Source organism: Haliotis rubra, unplaced genomic scaffold, assembly GCF_003918875.1.
Source record: "Haliotis rubra isolate DU_JTF1 unplaced genomic scaffold, ASM391887v1 Scf197, whole genome shotgun sequence".
Lineage (NCBI taxonomy): Eukaryota > Metazoa > Mollusca > Gastropoda > Lepetellida > Haliotidae > Haliotis > Haliotis rubra.
Genome location: NW_025765969.1, coordinates 1,094,413 through 1,112,566, shown reverse-complemented (window position 1 = coordinate 1,112,566; position 18,154 = coordinate 1,094,413). Strand labels below are relative to the sequence as shown.

The 18,154-nt window shown below is 40.3% G+C and overlaps 2 long non-coding RNA genes across 2 annotated transcripts; both read right to left on the bottom strand.

Annotated features, from left to right (window-relative positions):
* Nucleotides 1-1,241: 1,241 nt before the first annotated feature.
* On the bottom strand, nt 1,242-2,209 carry LOC124275009. The gene is made up of 3 exons (XR_006898168.1): nt 1,884-2,209; nt 1,658-1,816; nt 1,242-1,401 (listed from the first exon to the last, which is right to left on the bottom strand). It is a non-coding gene; the product is annotated as an uncharacterized LOC124275009 (long non-coding RNA).
* Nucleotides 2,210-2,396: 187 nt separating this feature from the next.
* On the bottom strand, nt 2,397-17,239 carry LOC124275010. Its single transcript, XR_006898169.1, has 3 exons — nt 16,795-17,239; nt 2,995-2,999; nt 2,397-2,406 (listed from the first exon to the last, which is right to left on the bottom strand). It is a non-coding gene; the product is annotated as an uncharacterized LOC124275010 (long non-coding RNA).
* Between the last annotated feature and the right edge of the window lie 915 nt (nt 17,240-18,154).

The window sequence follows — 18,154 nt, the reverse complement described above, 5'->3', positions numbered from 1 at the left end:
TCACCATGACAACAGTCAGCTCTGCATGAGTACTGCATCGCCAACAGGTTAGATGCAACAGATGCATGAATTTTAGAAAGAATGCTGACAAAACAAATGAGACATGTTGAAGCACGTTCACCATCCTCCAAGGGTAGCCCAGTGGTTAAAGCGTTCGCCCGTCACGCCAAAGACTCAGGTTTGATTCCCCACATGGGAAAAGTGTGAAGCCCATTTCTGGTGTCCCCTGCCGTGATATTGCTGGAATATTGCTAAAAGCGGCGTGAAACCCAACTCACTCACTCACTAATGGTTAAAGCTCACATGCCCAAAACAGGGTATCAATGCCCCACATGGGAAAAGTGTGAAGCCCATTTCTGGTGTCCCCTGTCGTGATATTGCTGGAATATTGCTAAAAGCGGCGTGAAACCCAACTAACTCACTCACTCACTCACTAATGGTTAAAGCTCACCATGCCCAAAACAGGGTATCGATGCCCCACATGGGTACAATGCATGAAGCCCATTTTAAGTGTCCCCTGCTGTGATATTGCTGGAATATTGCTAAAAGCGGCGTAAAACCTGCTCCTTTGCACCATCATGAATATGCAAACACTTGGTCTGGCTACTGTTTCCCTTAAAACTGGCTGTATTGTGTTCAAAATTGACTGAATTCATCTAAAGGGTTTCCTTTTGTTTGGCTTGCAGATAGATCTGGTTCCCGGGAGATAGATCTAAACACCAGGCCGCTAATGTCCCTCTCTACATTAACACCATCACACCAGCACTTGCAACCCACACCTGCCATGGGTCCAAGTCTGGTGGACAATATCCCAGAATTTGCCATGAACCCGAGTCAGATTTACCGTTGTGAAGTGTGTGGCAAGTCCTTCACTAGACAGTGGGTAAAGCAGGACCACATGTTGTCGGTCCACTGTAACATGAGTTACACATGCGGCTGTGGGAAGATCTATAGGTATTTGAGGAACATGCGCCGGCACATGAAGACTGATTCTTGTAGTGGTCCGGCCGATATGTTCAAACACTGACATGCTCAGTTGGGGTGGCGGATAAGATCAAAGAATGATGTCTTCACTTTTCCCTGCAGGATTAAGCTAAAACAGTGATCTTGTCTGTATTTTTCGCTCCTGGGTAAGATTAAGTAGATTGATAGACTTCACTTTTCACTGCAGGATAAGATCAAACAGGACATAGTCTGTATTTTTGGCTGCTGGATAAGATGAAATAGTTATATGGTTTTCACTATTTGCTGCAGGATAAGATCAAACAGTGACAGTTTTCACTTTTCGCAGCAGGATAAAATCAAACAGTGACAGTTTTCACTTTTCACAGCAGGATAAGATCAAACAGTGACAGTTTTCACTTTTTGCAGCAGGATAAGATCAAACAGTGACAGTTTTCACTTTTCGCAGCAGGATAAGATCAAACAGTGACATGGTTTTCACTTTTCACTGCAGGATAAGATCAAACATAGTCTTCACTTTTCACTGCACATAAGATCAAACAGTGACAGTTTTCACTTTTGTAGGATAAGATCAAACAGTGACAGTTTTCGCAAGATCAAACAGTGACAGTTTTCACTTTCGCAGCAGGATAAGATCAAACAGTGACAGTTTAACTTTTTTTGCAGGATAAGATCAAACAGTGACAGTTTTCACTTTTTTCTGCAGGATAAGATCAAACAGTGACAGTTTTCACTTTTCGCAGCAGGATAAGATCAAACAGTGACAGTTTTCACTTTTCGCTGCAGGATAAGATCAAACAGTGACAGTTTTCACTTTTCACTGCAGGATAAGATCAAACAGTGACAGTTTTCACTTTTAAGATCAAACAGTGACAGCAACATTGTTTTGCAGGATAAGATCAAACAGTGACAGTTTTCACTTTTCGCAGCAGGATAAGATCAAACAGTGACAGTTTTCACTTTTCACTGCAGGATAAGATCAAACAGTGACAGTTTTCACTTTTCGCAGCAGGATAAGATCAAACAGTGACAGTTTTCACTTTGCAGGATAAGATCAAACAGTGACAGTTTTCACTTTTCGCAGCAGGATAAGATCAAACAGTGACAGTTTTCACTTTTCGCAGCAGGATAAGATCAAACAGTGACAGTTTTCACTTTTCACTGCAGGATAAGATCAAACAGTGACATAGTTTTCACTTTTCACTGCAGGATAAGATCAAACAGTGACAGTTTTCACTTTTCACTGTAGGATAAGATCAAACAGTGACAGTCGAACATTGTTTTTGCAGGATAACATGAAACATTGATGTACTCATTGTTGCTGCAGGATAATTTCAAATAGTGACATGGTATCCAGTTGTGCAGGAGAAGACAGGCGTTATCTCCCCATTCTTCATTACCATTTTACCTTTCACACCCAGTAGAATCTGTTCATGTCAATAACTGACTCTGATTCTATGTCAGTAATTGATGAAGAAAGAAAATATCGACCTTTAAGGATCCAAAAGATGTTGATATGATCTTTTGAAAACATAGTTGATTTTGATACAAGGAATGAGATTCAAACTCTTAAACAGTGCCGGTATATTAATTTTGCATGCCTTCACCCTGCACTAGCACATACTGTCTTGAAAATTTTATCCCAAATTCCACTATGAGATTTGGTAGTGTGTTCTTGTGTGTTAAAGGAACAGTGAAGATTAATGAAATGTCTTGTGTGTGCTAAAACGATGATGATGATGATGATGATGATGATGATGATGTGGATGATAAGGCAGAATGTTGCAAGGATATGTTCAATATCAGTAATACATTCATCCATATGGAAGTAGTTTAAATACAAATATATTTGATAGTGTCTATGGAAGTTTGTTATTCTTGGTCAAGCCTTTGTAACATACTTGAGTTTGTTTGGTTCAGTAAGGCTACATTTGTACATGGTATGTTTAGGGTGAGAGAATTCTGTTTGTAGGCTGATACAAATTTATTGCAATATCTTTTGGCATTTCACACACCAGGGGCCACTTGCACAAAGCCTTCTTAGGCGTAAGTCTATGTTAAAGTTTGAGAGTTACATTTGTCATAGTGCTGAGATCCCTTTATGCAATTGGCCCCAGTAGGTGAACTACATACGATTTTGAGTAAACATTTTGTTTTATTGTATATTATCAACAGTAATATTCGAATTTTACTTTTGCAATTCAGTTTTAGGATTTGTGGATTTTTTTCAACCAATGCCTAGTAACATGGATTACAAAGATTATGTTTGTAGCAGAAAGTATTCTTGATATGGAATTCTAAGATGCTTCGGTGAAAGATCAAAGGCGCCGACAGTACTCAGACGATTATGTGCACTTTTTGCATTACATCACAATGTAATGCCATTCTAGTGTGCCCCCTCGTAATCGAACAAATTTGCATTACGTCACAATGTAACCGACGTCACAATGCATGTCAGTTGTCATCGCCTCGTACAGCCTCCTACAGTAAACTACTCCGTTGCATCCCGTTTCTTGGTTTGCAGTTGCTTCACGCAGCTAACGTCACTGGTGGAAACATTACATTCATGTTTTCTGGCGTTTAAAATGTCTCAATTCGACTCACAAGTTTTCAGCAACACGGTAACGTTCGTAATGTTTACATTCCCACAATGCAATCGTGGAATGTCGCTTGACTACTCAGCTTCGTCTGGATGTACTGATCTAAACTTACGTTGGTAGTAGAAATGTGACGTTCATATTGCCCCAAATGGTTTACGTAAATCACAGATGTAATTAAAATAATTATAGAGAAGATATTTAATCCTAACGTAAACCGTCATGAAACTTTATCATTTGTTTTTCTGGTAACGAGCGTCTTAACATAGGGGTGCAGACACATCAATAGAACAGCGCACCAGTTAGCCCTGTGAGAGGATTCTTAATTTAGGTCACCGACACCGACGATTGTTTTCTGCCTTAGATTAATCGTAATTATCCTTAGAAAGTTTTAAATTTGGCATCTTAGAAAAGAAATACAGTTCGCTCTACCACCATGTATAGTGTAATAAAGCACACTTTCGCCCTGAACTAAGCGTCCTCGTGCTTTAACTATAATAGTTCAGGGCGAAAGTGTGCTGTATTACACTATACATGGTGGTAGAGCGAACTGTATTTCTTAAGTAATGGTTTGTCTTCCAAAAATGTTTATTTGGGCGACCATCTTGTGTGTGTGTTTTGTTCTTAATGTATTGCTGAGGTTGGATTCAAATATTTCTGTTATGTATCCTGTCATTACGCTGGGTGAATGCTGGATAGCAATTATTTTTCAGTAATAAAATGTCAGAAAATATATCTGTTGATGATATTTTCATGTTACACTTTATGAATGATGTATCTTTGATTTCAAGTGAATATAGAGAATACATATAGTCCGTTTGCAGTGAAATCGTACCGATGAATTTCACTTTAAACAAAACAGTAAATCAAATAAAGTGAAATTTTGATTGCGAATCCTCATAACTTTACCTTGCCAATTGAACATTAAAATCTCAGAATTTTATTCAACTTAGGATAAAAGTTGTTTAACAAACGATCATAGGTTCAAATCGCTATTATTGGTTTCTATTACAAGGGGGTATGCACATTAAATGAAACCCCGGGAACAAGAAGGGTTGGTTTCTACAGTAGTCTAAGTTAACGCTCATCACGTACCGCACGTGCATTTGTTTCACTGTTCCAACTACTGCACATATCCCCTTGTAATACAAACCAATAATAGCGATTTGAAACTATGATCGTTTGTTAAACAGCTTTTATCCTAAGCTGAATAAAATTCTGAGATTTGAAAGTTCAATTGGCAAGGTAAAATTATGAGGATTCGCAATCTTCATTTCACTTTATTTGATTTACTTTTTTGTTTAAAATGAAATTCATCGGTACGTTTTCACTGCAAACAGACTATAAGTCTTCTGAAGATGGAGTTGAAGGTGCTTCAGCTTGAGCAGGACATGCACACCACGACTCTGATTTCAGGAACTGAAACGTGCTTGCACCCTGTGCAACCTTGGGCAATAACCTTGTTGCACCAGACAAAAACAGGTTGCACATGCTGCTGAATATAGAACTTGATATAATACTTGAGGTTTGGTATTGATGATTTGAAACACTGACTGAGTTTGGTTTACGCCGCTTTTAGCAATATTCCAGCAACATCACGGCGGGGGACACCAGAAATGGGCTTCACACATTGCACCCATGTGGGGAATCGAACCCGGGTCTTCGGCGTGACGAGCCAACGCTTTAACCACTAGGCTACCCCACCGCCCCTGATTTGAAACATCGTCTGTGCATCAATGCAAGTGTTGCTGATAACCCGTTTGAATTGTATGTCTTATTTATTTTTTGGAAACATTCCAAATTGCAACAGGTATCTAATACACAGCTAAGCTACCTCAAATTTTAATACACAATAGCTTTTACCCGTGACTATCCAGAATTAGAACTGGTCTCCAGCAACCCATGCTTGTCATATGAGGCGACTAACAGGATTGGGTACAGGGTTTTGCCTCATTGTCCTGTCCCCTAATTATTAGTTTTAAAGGTCCTTGCAGGCAATACGAGGGTCTTGTGAAGTAACGGTGTAGAGAACTGTATGTTTTGATAATTTCTTTAGAGACTGGAATGAATCATTGATCATGTGGACTGATGGATGAAATGATGCATGTAACTGCTCTGAAAGATGCTCCGGAGGGCGGAAGGTTGGCAAACCAAAAGAAAATATGGTACTTGCTGTTGTGATTAATGGGTATAACTGGTCGGCTCGAGTCAGTATAATTGTCTGAGTGGGGTATTCATGATTCATGTTGCATGGTATTCAGAGGGCTAGCACTATAAAACCAGCTTCAGTCTGGGCTAGTACAATGCTGCATACACATATACACACGCATGCACATTATGAGTTATTCTCAAGTCTGACGTGAAAACTCAATTTCACCTCATCACCTGAAAGATGCTTGATTGGCATTTTAGAAGATGCTATTTGATAAACATAGAGATTTTTCCATCTTCTTTTATTCTTGAACAATGTTTTCAGGGCTTGTACTCAAGATGTACTCAGGTTTACCTGATGATGGGGCCAGAACAAGCCCTGAAACGTTGTACTCAAGAATAAAAAGAAGATGCTCTGGGGTGGTGGTGGTGGAATTGGGTTTAACGTCGTGCTTGAGAATATTTCGCTCATATGACGATGTGCATGCATGTGTATGTGTATGTGCGGCTGCTTGTACTAGCCCAGACTTAAGCTGGTTTTATAGTGCTAGCCCACTGAGATACCATGCCTCAGTGAAGCATGAATACCCCACATTATACACATTCAGACACATTATACTGACTCCGAGCCGACCAGTCCTTCTTGTACCCATTAATGCCAAGCGCCAGGCAGGGACCAACAAGTACCATATTTTAACGTCTTTTGACATGGCGAACCCGGATCGAACCAGCGATATCTTCCGCTCTGGTGGGGCGACGCTCTAACCATTACACCACTGAAGTGGTCCGAAGATGCTCTGAAGAAACAACCAAACACTTAGCAAAGTCATATAGATGTGTTGTGGGTACAGTGAATAATATTGTGCGTCCTCCTGGAAGCAGTAAATTTTTTCTCTGCATCCATTCTCTACATTTGTGTATATTGGATGCACATTTGCAAGTTTCGTATCATGGTATCCCAACTGTGTAGAATGACGTTGTGATGTTGATCACTGGATTGTGTGGTCCAGACTCGATTATTTACGCACCACTGCCATATAGCTGGAATATTGTTCAGTGCGGCATTAATCAACAAACAAATATAAACAATAACTTTATCACCTAATCACCTCGGATTCCACATCATTCAAACTTTGTGTCAGTGAGGTTGAACACAGTTGTGATCAGGGTTTCAGTTCTACACTACTCAGTTTGTTAAGGATGAATTATTCATAAGTAATTAATGACCCTTATATCATGGCATAGAAGTTTTATGATGGATGAAGGCATAAAACTTCTTTGATTTTGTCATTTATCACATTTTTGTCAAACCCATAATCACAGGTTTGGCAGTGACAAACCAAGGATCATAGTCGGAACCAATATTGGATTCAAACCCTGCATCCTGGAATGTTTGCATGACTATGGGATGTGCCTATTGGGCTAACTGCTGTAACTTCTTGGCACTTTGTCTTTTACACTACCCCAAGCCATATTAACACCCACACTATAATCGCCATTACCTCGGTCAAGTCAGCTTTCCAATCAGTCGTTTTTCTTTGCTTGCAGACCAAGGTGGATTTCTTCCTGTGTCAAGAAGCGATCACGACTTAAAGACTTTGGGGCTTATGTCAGATGTGTTCAGTGTATGTCGTCAACAGGGTGTAATTGACAACGCAGCTCGGAAGATTACGGAGGGAGATAAGAACTACTTTCAGTGTGATGTTTGCGGTCAGCTCTTCACCCGCTCCAATGACTGCCAGAGGCACCGAGCGGCTGCCCATGACAACGTGACCTGTCAGTGTGTTTGTGGCAAGACGTATGTGTACCTGAGAGGCTTGATCAGGCACCAGAAATCATGTGCTTTATTCAAACTCACACATCCACCCACACCTGAGTGAACTGATGGAACACTGCTCTCAAGTGCTGTTGGTGGAGCTGATACGCTTGCCTCCTTTGTAAGACCACAAATGATCTCTCTTTGATGCACAGAGCAAACCGACAGAACAATGCTCTGTGCCGCTGATGGAGCAGGTACGCTCACCCCATTGTTAACACATCAAATGATCACTGCTTGGTGCACAGAGTGAACCAACGGAAGACTGTTCTCAAATTCTGCTGGTGGAGTTGATATGTTCACCTTTTTGATAACTTCTCAAGTGATCATACTGACTGACTGAGTTTGGTTTTACGCTGCTTTTAGCAATATTCCAGCAACATCATGGCTGGGGACACCAGAAATGGGCTTCACACATTGTACCCATGTGGGGATTCGAACCTGGGTCTTTGATCGAGTGGTAGAGATCGCAGGTATGGTATTATGCCGCTTTTAGCAATATTTCACCTGGGTCTTCGGTGCCCCTTTGTTCTTCACTTTCTGCCAAGATAGGATTGTGTTGGTGACTTTCTCTCAATGGCTGAACGCTTTTAACCACTAGGCTACCCACACGTCCCTCAACTGATCATAGAGCTCCCTGCTGAGGTGGGGTAGCCTAGTGGTTAATTGCTTGTATCAAGACTGTCTGGGATACATCCATATTGTATATGAAATGACCGTGGGCTCCAAAGTGTGCCTTGATTTGAAGAGAAAGAGTGAGTTTAGTTTTACGCCCGCACTCAGCGTCTGTAAATGTCGAGTGTGGACCAGACAATCCAATGATCAACAGCATGAGCATTGATCTCGCGCAATTGGGAACCGATGACGTGTCAACCAAGTCAGCAAGCCTGACCATGCCAAATCCGTTAATTAAGCCTCTTACAACAAGCATAGTTGCCTTTTCGAGACAAGCATGGGTTACTGAAGACCAATTCTAACCGGGACCTTCACGGGTCTTGAAGAAAAGTGAAAAGAAGGCAGGTTCACATGTCATCACAATGTACTTTCGAGCACATCATGTCGAACTCATGGGTACAATGTGTGAAGCCCATTTCTGGTGTCCCAATGCCATGATGTTGCTGGAATATTGCTAAAAGCACTGGACTTCAGTAAAGAGATCAACAATATGTGCATGTAAAACCAAACTCAGTCAGTCAGTCAGTCTGACTGAAGAGGTGAAGGTCAATGGTTGTATTGCCTCTCTGCATTTTTAAGCAGAAAAATCTGTCAATTTAGTTTCAAGTAAATTTGAAAAGCATAATTGTTAGGTAACCACTATTTTAAAGACTGTTTGTGGTTTGCCCATTTCCATTGGCAAATAGATACCATTGCGCACTGTTTGTGGTTTGCAAGGACTAGATACCCAGGAGACCCTCAATGGTGCTGAGTTAACACCTGTGTCTTAAAATTATTTCATTCCATCAGTTGTTCTGAGTTTTATTTGCCCAAAGAGACACTGATTTGTCTTAATCAGGTAGATGTGTATTTCACTACTTCAAGTGTTATGAAGGTCAAATGAACATTCAGGATTATCAAACTCCTAAACTGGAGGGGAGGAGACCCTGGCCTTTTTAACTGGAATGAAAAACAGACATTGTACTTATTTTGAAAATAAACACCTGAATTTATTTTGAGTTAATATTTTTTGATACATTGGAATGTTGATATTTTCCTTTCAAATAATTCTGCTAAGAGAATGATATGTGGAGAATGTTTTCTGTTGGTACAGCTTTAATCACACTGTGTGATGTACAAGGTGTTTCATGATGTTTTAGATGTTGAATCTCAGGAAGTGCTCCCATGGAAGTTTGTTGTTTGAAGCCTCACTCCACAATAGAAAATTGGGAAACTATTGTCATTTGGTACAAAAGCTTGTTTCAAAGTTCCTATTACAGAGATGTATTTAGGCTCTTGTCTTTTTGTGTTGCTGGCTGGTTGGTTTGTTTGTTGCTTAGATTGTATTGAACGAGTTGTGATTATCTGCGAAACTATTTGTGACAGAAATGAAGATTATACATCAGTCAACTGAAAATATAAAAAAAATGCCAAATGTCAGTAGGCGTTTATAATCCCGATGGCGACAACATTAAAGGTCACATGCAACGTAAAACACAACTTTGCAGATTCTGATACCTTTCAGTATGGACTTACCGAAACAAAGCATCAAAAATGCAAATTCAACTTATAAAGTTGAAAAATAACGCAATGAAAAACACACGCGAAATCGTAGTTCAAACGATTCACTCATTTTCCCCAAGCGCTTGGGGGAATTTAAGTAGTTTCCACAGCTGGGCTGGGCTGCGCTCATAGCACATGCGCAGTGAAATAGGTTCGCGCAGCTTGGAAGCGGGTTGTCCGGTAAATATTCGGTGAAGGCTTTGGTGTGAGCTATTTTTCTAATGTTTTGTTGATATTTCACAGGCGCGAGCTTTTTGTATGTTATGACAGTAGATTACCGATTTAACTGTTTATATAATTTCATTTGTCTATTTCACCACACGTTCTTCTTACCGAGTCACTTTCCCAGTTCGATACTTAAAAGCAATGTCATTATTTAGCGTTGACAGAATTTCTAACTGTGATATAGATATGTCGTTGCACATACAAAACTCAATGTCTGTTTTATTGACACCTATGTGTCTGCCTGCCTGTCTGCTAATGACAATATTCAATACACAACTTCGATCACTGACCACAAGCAATTTGAACTTAACACCAATCAGGCTGTACACCATAAACAAAACTCATTGATTTATGGCCCGAGTTCGGTGTCTGTCACATTATGTAATTACACAGACAGGCAGGTGTGATACTTGTACACATGACATGTTATGATGTCTGTTGATTGCAAAATGTTATACACAAAAAATAAGCATGTATTTACACCCAACATCTCTATATATACACACACAATGAGCCGTGGGGACATCTGCAAATGAGCCAGCCGTTACACTTGAGTGCACACCCACCCGCTCTGACTGGGTTTGGTATCCCAGCTGCTTCGTTTCTTGGGAAATAAACCCAAGTACAAAATATTGCACTTTTGAATTGCGATTGTACGCTTATAATTTTGTTTATATTAACCAGCAATGTATATTATATGTCATGAATAAGTGATAACTGTGTTTTAATTATGTTTGATTTTTTGGTTGCATGTGACCTTTAAACGCCGCTCTCAGCAATATTCCAGCTATATGGTAGTGGACTACATAATTGAGTCTGGTCCAGGCAATCTAGTGATCAATGGCATGAACCTACCCAAATGGGATACAGTGACATGTGTCAACCACGTCAGCAAGCCTGACCACCCGATGTCAATAGTTGCCTCTCTACAACAAGCATGGGTTACTGCAGACCAGTTCTAACCCTGATCTTCATGGGTTACCAATGAAATATATATGATAACTTATGGATATATGGAACTAGATATAACTTCAAATAACAATGTAAGCATTTGTGGTTTCAGTTCAGCGACGAAACCCCTTAAAATAAAAGTACAACAATCCAAGTGAATGGGTATGGTGTTATACTGCTGTTAGCAATATTCCAGCAATATCTTGGTAGAGGAACCAGAAATGGGCTTCACTGTACCCATGTGGGGAACAAAACCCAGGTCTTTGGCCTGACAAGAGAACGCTTTAACCACTAGACTACACAATTGCATCTGAAACAAACAGGGGCAGTGGCGTAGCTTAGTGGTTAAAGCGTTAGCTGGTCATGCCGAAGACCTGGGTTCGATTCCCCACATGGGTACAATGTGTGAGGCCCATTTCTGGTGTCCCCCACCATGATATTGCTGGAATATTGCTAAAAGCGGCATAACTCACTCACTCACTCACTCACTCACTCACTCACTCACTGAAACAAACAAGATATGACCATCAGTCATTGGCGTCTTCAGTACAAACACAGAGTGACAGAGTACAAATCAATATAGTGAATTGTCTAGATATTTAACATGTGTAACATGATTTTGTTTTACATCTCGGCTAATGTCTAGAATGCAGTAACCCTTATCAAACATGTTTTGAGGAAGAGTCTTTTGTCATTCACATGAAGCTGTTCCACAGTGACCCCATTAGAGATGAGGTGAAATTGGGTTTAACGACGTGCTTGAGAATATTTCGCTCATATGACGACGTGCATGCGTGTGTATGTGTTAGGGCTTCAACGAGTCCATTTTTTTGGACTCGAGTACTCGAGGGATGAGACTCGACTCGGACCCGAGTACTCGAAATTGATACCTTTCAAGCAAACGATAGCGTAAATTGCATGACGTGTTCCGATCACACAAGTGAACACTTACTTCTTTCCGACTTCATATCGTCATGTGACTAACATTTCCTACTGGTCAGAATCAGTATTTGGATGTTTACTTGACAAATGTTTTTTTTCTTCGTACTTCTTGTACTGCCTGCAAAACTCAGTGATATACCGCTCTTTTCACTATCCAGATCAATATACGCCCATATATTTGAATTTTTTATCTTTCTCCATGTCTATCAATTGTCAAGATAGTTACCTAATCATTTTAAGAAGTGAAATCTCAAACGATGTGTAATATCTACTCTCATCTGCAGACTTGTAACAACTAATGCCATACAGCCACACCGTGTGAGCAGTAAACTATTTAATCTAGCTGTTAATAATTATCAGATGGGTTAAAGAATTCAGGGTACATAGAACTCAGTATGTCAGTGTCAATGGCTATCAATCTTCTTTTCTCTCAACCTCTACTGGAGCTCCACGGGACTGTGTTCCTTCATTCGTTCTCTTCGTTTTGTATACTGTGGAATTTGCAGATGACGCCACTGTTACTGGCCTTTAACCACTAGACTACACAATTGCATCTGAAACAAACAGGGGCAGTGGCGTAGCTTAGTGGTTAAAGCGTTTGCTGGTCACGCCGAAGACCTGGGTTCGATTCCCCACATGGGTACAATGTGTGAGGCCCATTTCTGGTGTCCCCCACCATGATATTGCTGGAATATTGCTTAAAGCGGCATAACTCACTCACTCACTCACTCACTCGCTCACTCACTCACTCACTGAAACAAACAAGATATGACCATCAGTCATTGGCGTCTTCAGTACAAACACAGAGTGACAGAGTACAAATCAATATAGTGAATTGTCTAGATATTTAACATGTGTAACATGATTTTGTTTTACATCTCGGCTAATGTCTAGAATGCAGTAACCCTTATCAAACATGTTTTGAGGAAGAGTCTTTTGTCATTCACATGAAGCTGTTCCACAGTGACCCCATTAGAGATGAGGTGAAATTGGGTTTAACGACGTGCTTGAGAATATTTCGCTCATATGACGACGTGCATGCGTGTGTATGTGTTAGGGCTTCAACGAGTCCATTTTTTTGGACTCGAGTACTCGAGGGATGAGACTCGACTCGGACCCGAGTACTCGAAATTGATACCTTTCAAGCAAACGATAGCGTAAATTGCATGACGTGTTCCGATCACACAAGTGAACACTTACTTCTTTCCGACTTCATATCGTCATGTGACTAACATTTCCTACTGGTCAGAATCAGTATTTGGATGTTTACTTGACAAATGTTTTTTTTCTTCGTACTTCTTGTACTGCCTGCAAAACTCAGTGATATACCGCTCTTTTCACTATCCAGATCAATATACGCCCATATATTTGAATTTTTTATCTTTCTCCATGTCTATCAATTGTCAAGATAGTTACCTAATCATTTTAAGAAGTGAAATCTCAAACGATGTGTAATATCTACTCTCATCTGCAGACTTGTAACAACTAATGCCATACAGCCACACCGTGTGAGCAGTAAACTATTTAATCTAGCTGTTAATAATTATCAGATGGGTTAAAGAATTCAGGGTACATAGAACTCAGTATGTCAGTGTCAATGGCTATCAATCTTCTTTTCTCTCAACCTCTACTGGAGCTCCACGGGACTGTGTTCCTTCATTCGTTCTCTTCGTTTTGTATACTGTGGAATTTGCAGATGACGCCACTGTTACTGGCCTAATTTCTGATTCTGAACATTATTATCGTCAAGGCATAGACAAAACCCTAATGACAGTTTTTTATCAAACCTTTATTCAAAGTGTGTTTACCTACAATTTTCTATGTTGATATGGGGATCTGTCTCATCGCAACAAAAACAAACTTTTCAAAATTGTTACTACTGCTTGCAAAATTTCTGGAGTGTCTTTCGAGTATATTCCCTTTATCTATGAGCGCCAGATTGTCAAAAAGGCAGCTACAATTAGATTTGATAGTTGATATATTTGATCTCACCATTTTGAACTACTTCCTTCTGGACGCTGCTGACGATTACCTTCCCTCAAAACAAACAGAGGTCGACAGTCTTTCATACCATCAAGTATTCGTGAATGCAACAAATATTTTGAATCACACCATCATGTGATTAGAACTAGAATTATTCAGCCTCTTTACCTATGTGGTTAATTGAATTATATCATGTCAGATTTATTTGTAAATAGCATTCGCTTTGAGCATGTAATTATTGTGTATATTTTGTGAACTGTGTATATATTCATTTTGAGACAGCTCCCTTTTCGAATCCTTGAAAATGGACTCGCCAGCTGCTGCTTGTACTAGCCCAGACTTAAGCTGGTTTTATAGTGCTAGCCCACTGAGATACCATGCCGCAGTGAAGCATGAATACCCCACTCAGACACATTATACTGACTCCGAGCCGACCAGTCCTTGTTGTACCCATTAATGCCTAGCGCCAGGCAGGGACCAACAAGTACCATATTTTAACGCCTTTTGGTATGACGCGGTCGGGGATCGAACCCGCAACCTTCCGCTCTCTGGGCGGACACTCTAACCACTACACCACGGAGGCGGTCAACCCCATTAGAGATGTCATTAGATGTCATTAGATGATATACAATCTGACCTGGACCACTAGGGTATTGATAGAGTAACATATCAAGAGTAAGTGAGTGAGTATGGTTTTACGCCACTTTTATCAATATTGCAGCAATATCACTTTGGCGGACACCGGAAATAAGCTTCACTCATTGTACCCATGTGGGGAATTGATCCTTCAGCGTAACGAATCAACGCTTTAACCACTAGGCTACCCCACTGCCCTGGCTATTGATAGAGATTGATAATAGTTTACTGAATATCAACCGATTATCAATAAATATCAGAGAAGTAACTTTCAGCAAAAAGGAAAAATAATCTGAACATTGGGGGATTACGCAATCGATTTGAGTGACCTTGACCTTATTTTCAAGGTCATGAACTGTTGTACCTAATGTCTTCAAATTTGGCGACAGCCTACATTGGGGGATTACCCAGACACCAGTTTATCTGGGTGACCTTGACCTTATCTTCAAGGTCACCACAGCACCTTGACCACTTTGACCACTGTGACCAAAAATCATCCTCGATAATCTCCAGGGTAAATGTTACGATCACTCTCCACTATATCCTGGATGCATCCGCGGCTTGGCCCGATGATTTTATTACCTCCCTTTGCTGGCTCCGCATTCTCACAGTAGCCAATCAGCTAAGCCGCCGTTACATCCGAGCTTGCCAGTGTCAACAAAGATAGCGGTCGCAGTCGCGAAGGTTTGTTCGCAGTGCCACTCAGATTTTTGAGGAAATAATATAGACAAATTGACAGATCTGAAACTTTCAAAAATATATAAAAGAACTCCTTCTACCTCTTTCAGAGTATCTTTGCATCAATTGTGTTGCCAAGTTTAAATGGTTAGATAAATTAAGAAGCGAAAGTGGGTTGTGATTGGTTTTCGCTCATCTTCCCAGCGTAGACACCTGATTGGATAAAAAGCCAGTTAAGGGAGGTAATAAAATCATTTGGCCAAGCCGTGGATGCATCCAGGGTATAGTGGAGAGTGATCGTAACGTATACCCTGGAGATTATCGAGGATGCCCAAAAATAAGAATTAGTAAATATAGATATTCCATTCTTTAGCGACGGGGGACATTGCCATATCAGTGGCAAACACTTGTTGGTTACATGCCTTATCCCACCGGGTACCCATTTTCTGCTGGCAATTTTGAACAAACACACTTGCCTAAGGTGAGACCACATGTGTCACATGTGCTTCTTTGTCGGGCAGGACTCAAGTCCTAGAAACTCTCAGGAGTCAAACTGCCAAACACGGTCATCCATCCAAGGTCATCCATCCAAGGACTCTCCACGCCCAGCCTTGCTTCACTTCCCCTGATTGTAACCTGAGCTGTATGCACAGGACCACATGTCACCACACTAGAGGCTTGCACAGTCATAATATGACTGTTACATGTACCCATTTCCTCCATACAGAACACAGAATTGTCCTTTAATTGTGAACTATTGGAAAATGTATGAATTTGCAGGTGGATTCAGACCAGTTGTTAGAAGTGTCAGCCATTAAACTTAGTCAGATGCGACTTTTTGACGGGAGGTTACTTTCAGAGTAAAATGATTTTGAACCAGGTATGAATTAATCTCATGTTATTAAAAGCAGTAGTTTCAGGCTGTTTCCTCTTTCCAGCTTTAGGAGTGGTGGGGTGGCCTAGTGGTTAAAGTGTTTGCTCATCACACCGAAGACCACATACAGAGTCATGCAAAAAGTATTCGGACACTTGACGTAATTTCCATAGACTTACATGTTAATTTAGTGTAGCATAAATAATTTTCATGAATTTAATTTTCATAAGATCCAAGTCAAATTTTGCACATTTGTGAGGAATCATCTTACCTACAATCACATAATTTCTGTTTAATTTTCCGTTGCTTACTTATCGAATGGTAACAAGTTAATCAACATGTGTACAGTGCCGTGAACTCCTCTAACATGGCGGCCTATGGGATAGTGGATTGTGGAACCACACGTAAGTTGATAAATGTGATGTCATTAGTTAAATAGTGGTCGGAAAATTGAACTTAAGTTATATACAGAGCAGAGATGATTTCAAATTTGCCTGTTAAATTTTACAAAGATCCATCCTAAACTCACTTCAAGAAAATTATTTATGCTACACTGAAATAACATGTTAGTCTATGGAAATTACGTCAGGTGTCCGAATACTTTTTGCACGGGTCTGTAGATACCTTGTGTGAAGGCCATTTCTAAGGTCCCTTGCCATGATATATCTGGAATATTGCTAAAAGTGGCATAAAACCAAACTCACTCACTCTCTTGATCTTTTCTAACATGTTTTAGTTAACCTTCACTGGACATCGTCTACAGTGTGCGACATAGTTTCCAAATTTGCTAGGCAGTTGGGCGAGCTATGTCTGAAAGTTACTAGCCCACAAAATAATTCACTAGCCCAAAATTTGAATGTAGAAACTAAGCAAAAGATTACAAAAATAGATGAGAATAAGATATTATCGACATGACACGGGTTTCATTATTAAGTTGCTAATATGATGAACATTTTTATCAGGCCAAAATCTTGCATGATTTAAAAGTGTACTATAACTTCACAAGTCGGAAAGTGATATATTTTCAAAATGACCCCATCAAATTTCACTGGCCAGTCAGGCCATTGACTGTGGGGATTTAATGGCCCGAGGGGATGTTTACTAGCCACGGGCTAGTGGGCCAGTGGCTATTTTGCACACTGATCATCTAGTATGTACTGGTTACTACTCAATGTCTTAGGATATTCCCATTTGATCGCTTACTGAACTGGAACTGCAATTTTGTTGATTTCAGAGATTGCTGGGTCGGTCAGCTTTGGTCATTCCTTCTCAGGAAGTTCAGTTCAAGGTATTGCTGGAGGAGGCAACAGTTCGGGGCAATCATGGGGACCAGCAAGACATAGTTATCCCTTCTCTGGTAGAGGCAGAAGGAGCTCCAGCATGCTAGATCGCCAATTCGCTTGTGATATTTGTGGCAAGGAGTTTACAGAGATCTGGGGAGTGAAGAGACATAAACAGGCCAATCACGAGGGCGCTTCTTTCCCTTGTGTGTGTGGGAAGATGTATCGATACATAGCCAGTTTGCAGAAACATCAGAAGAATTGTGATCCATACATTTTCTCATGCTTGAAACAGCAACCTGATGAGATGCACTAAATCAGGTCATTGTTCATTGGCCTACAGTGCTGGTAGCAATATAAATGCTCATCACATTTGCATGAAGAATTAAACCGTATTGGTGAGAGGTTTGGTCCCAGAGTTTGAGCTCCATTTGTTGTAGTAGTAACTACCTCAAGACTATGTTATCAAAGAAGGATGTATCTGTTTACAGTACAAGTCTGGCTGATGCTAAGTTCCCTGAGAGATTGACCAATAATCGTTCTCATGGCTGAAGTTATCAAAGTTTTGATGATCTTTCAAGGACATTGTGTTCAAAATTTGACTTCCATGTACTTATCTACAGAGTCTGCAAGATTTATCAGGTCATAGCACGTTTCCTGAAATTATTTAAATTGTTCAAGCATGAAATATCGATCAGTGTTGTGATTGTGTTCGTATTTTGAAAAGACATATCAAATGCATACATGTTTTGTGAATTAATATGAAGGTACTTTTAAGGATTGTATGAACAAACATGAAACAGCAACATTGTGGTGCAGAGATACCTGTAAAACCTGTAAA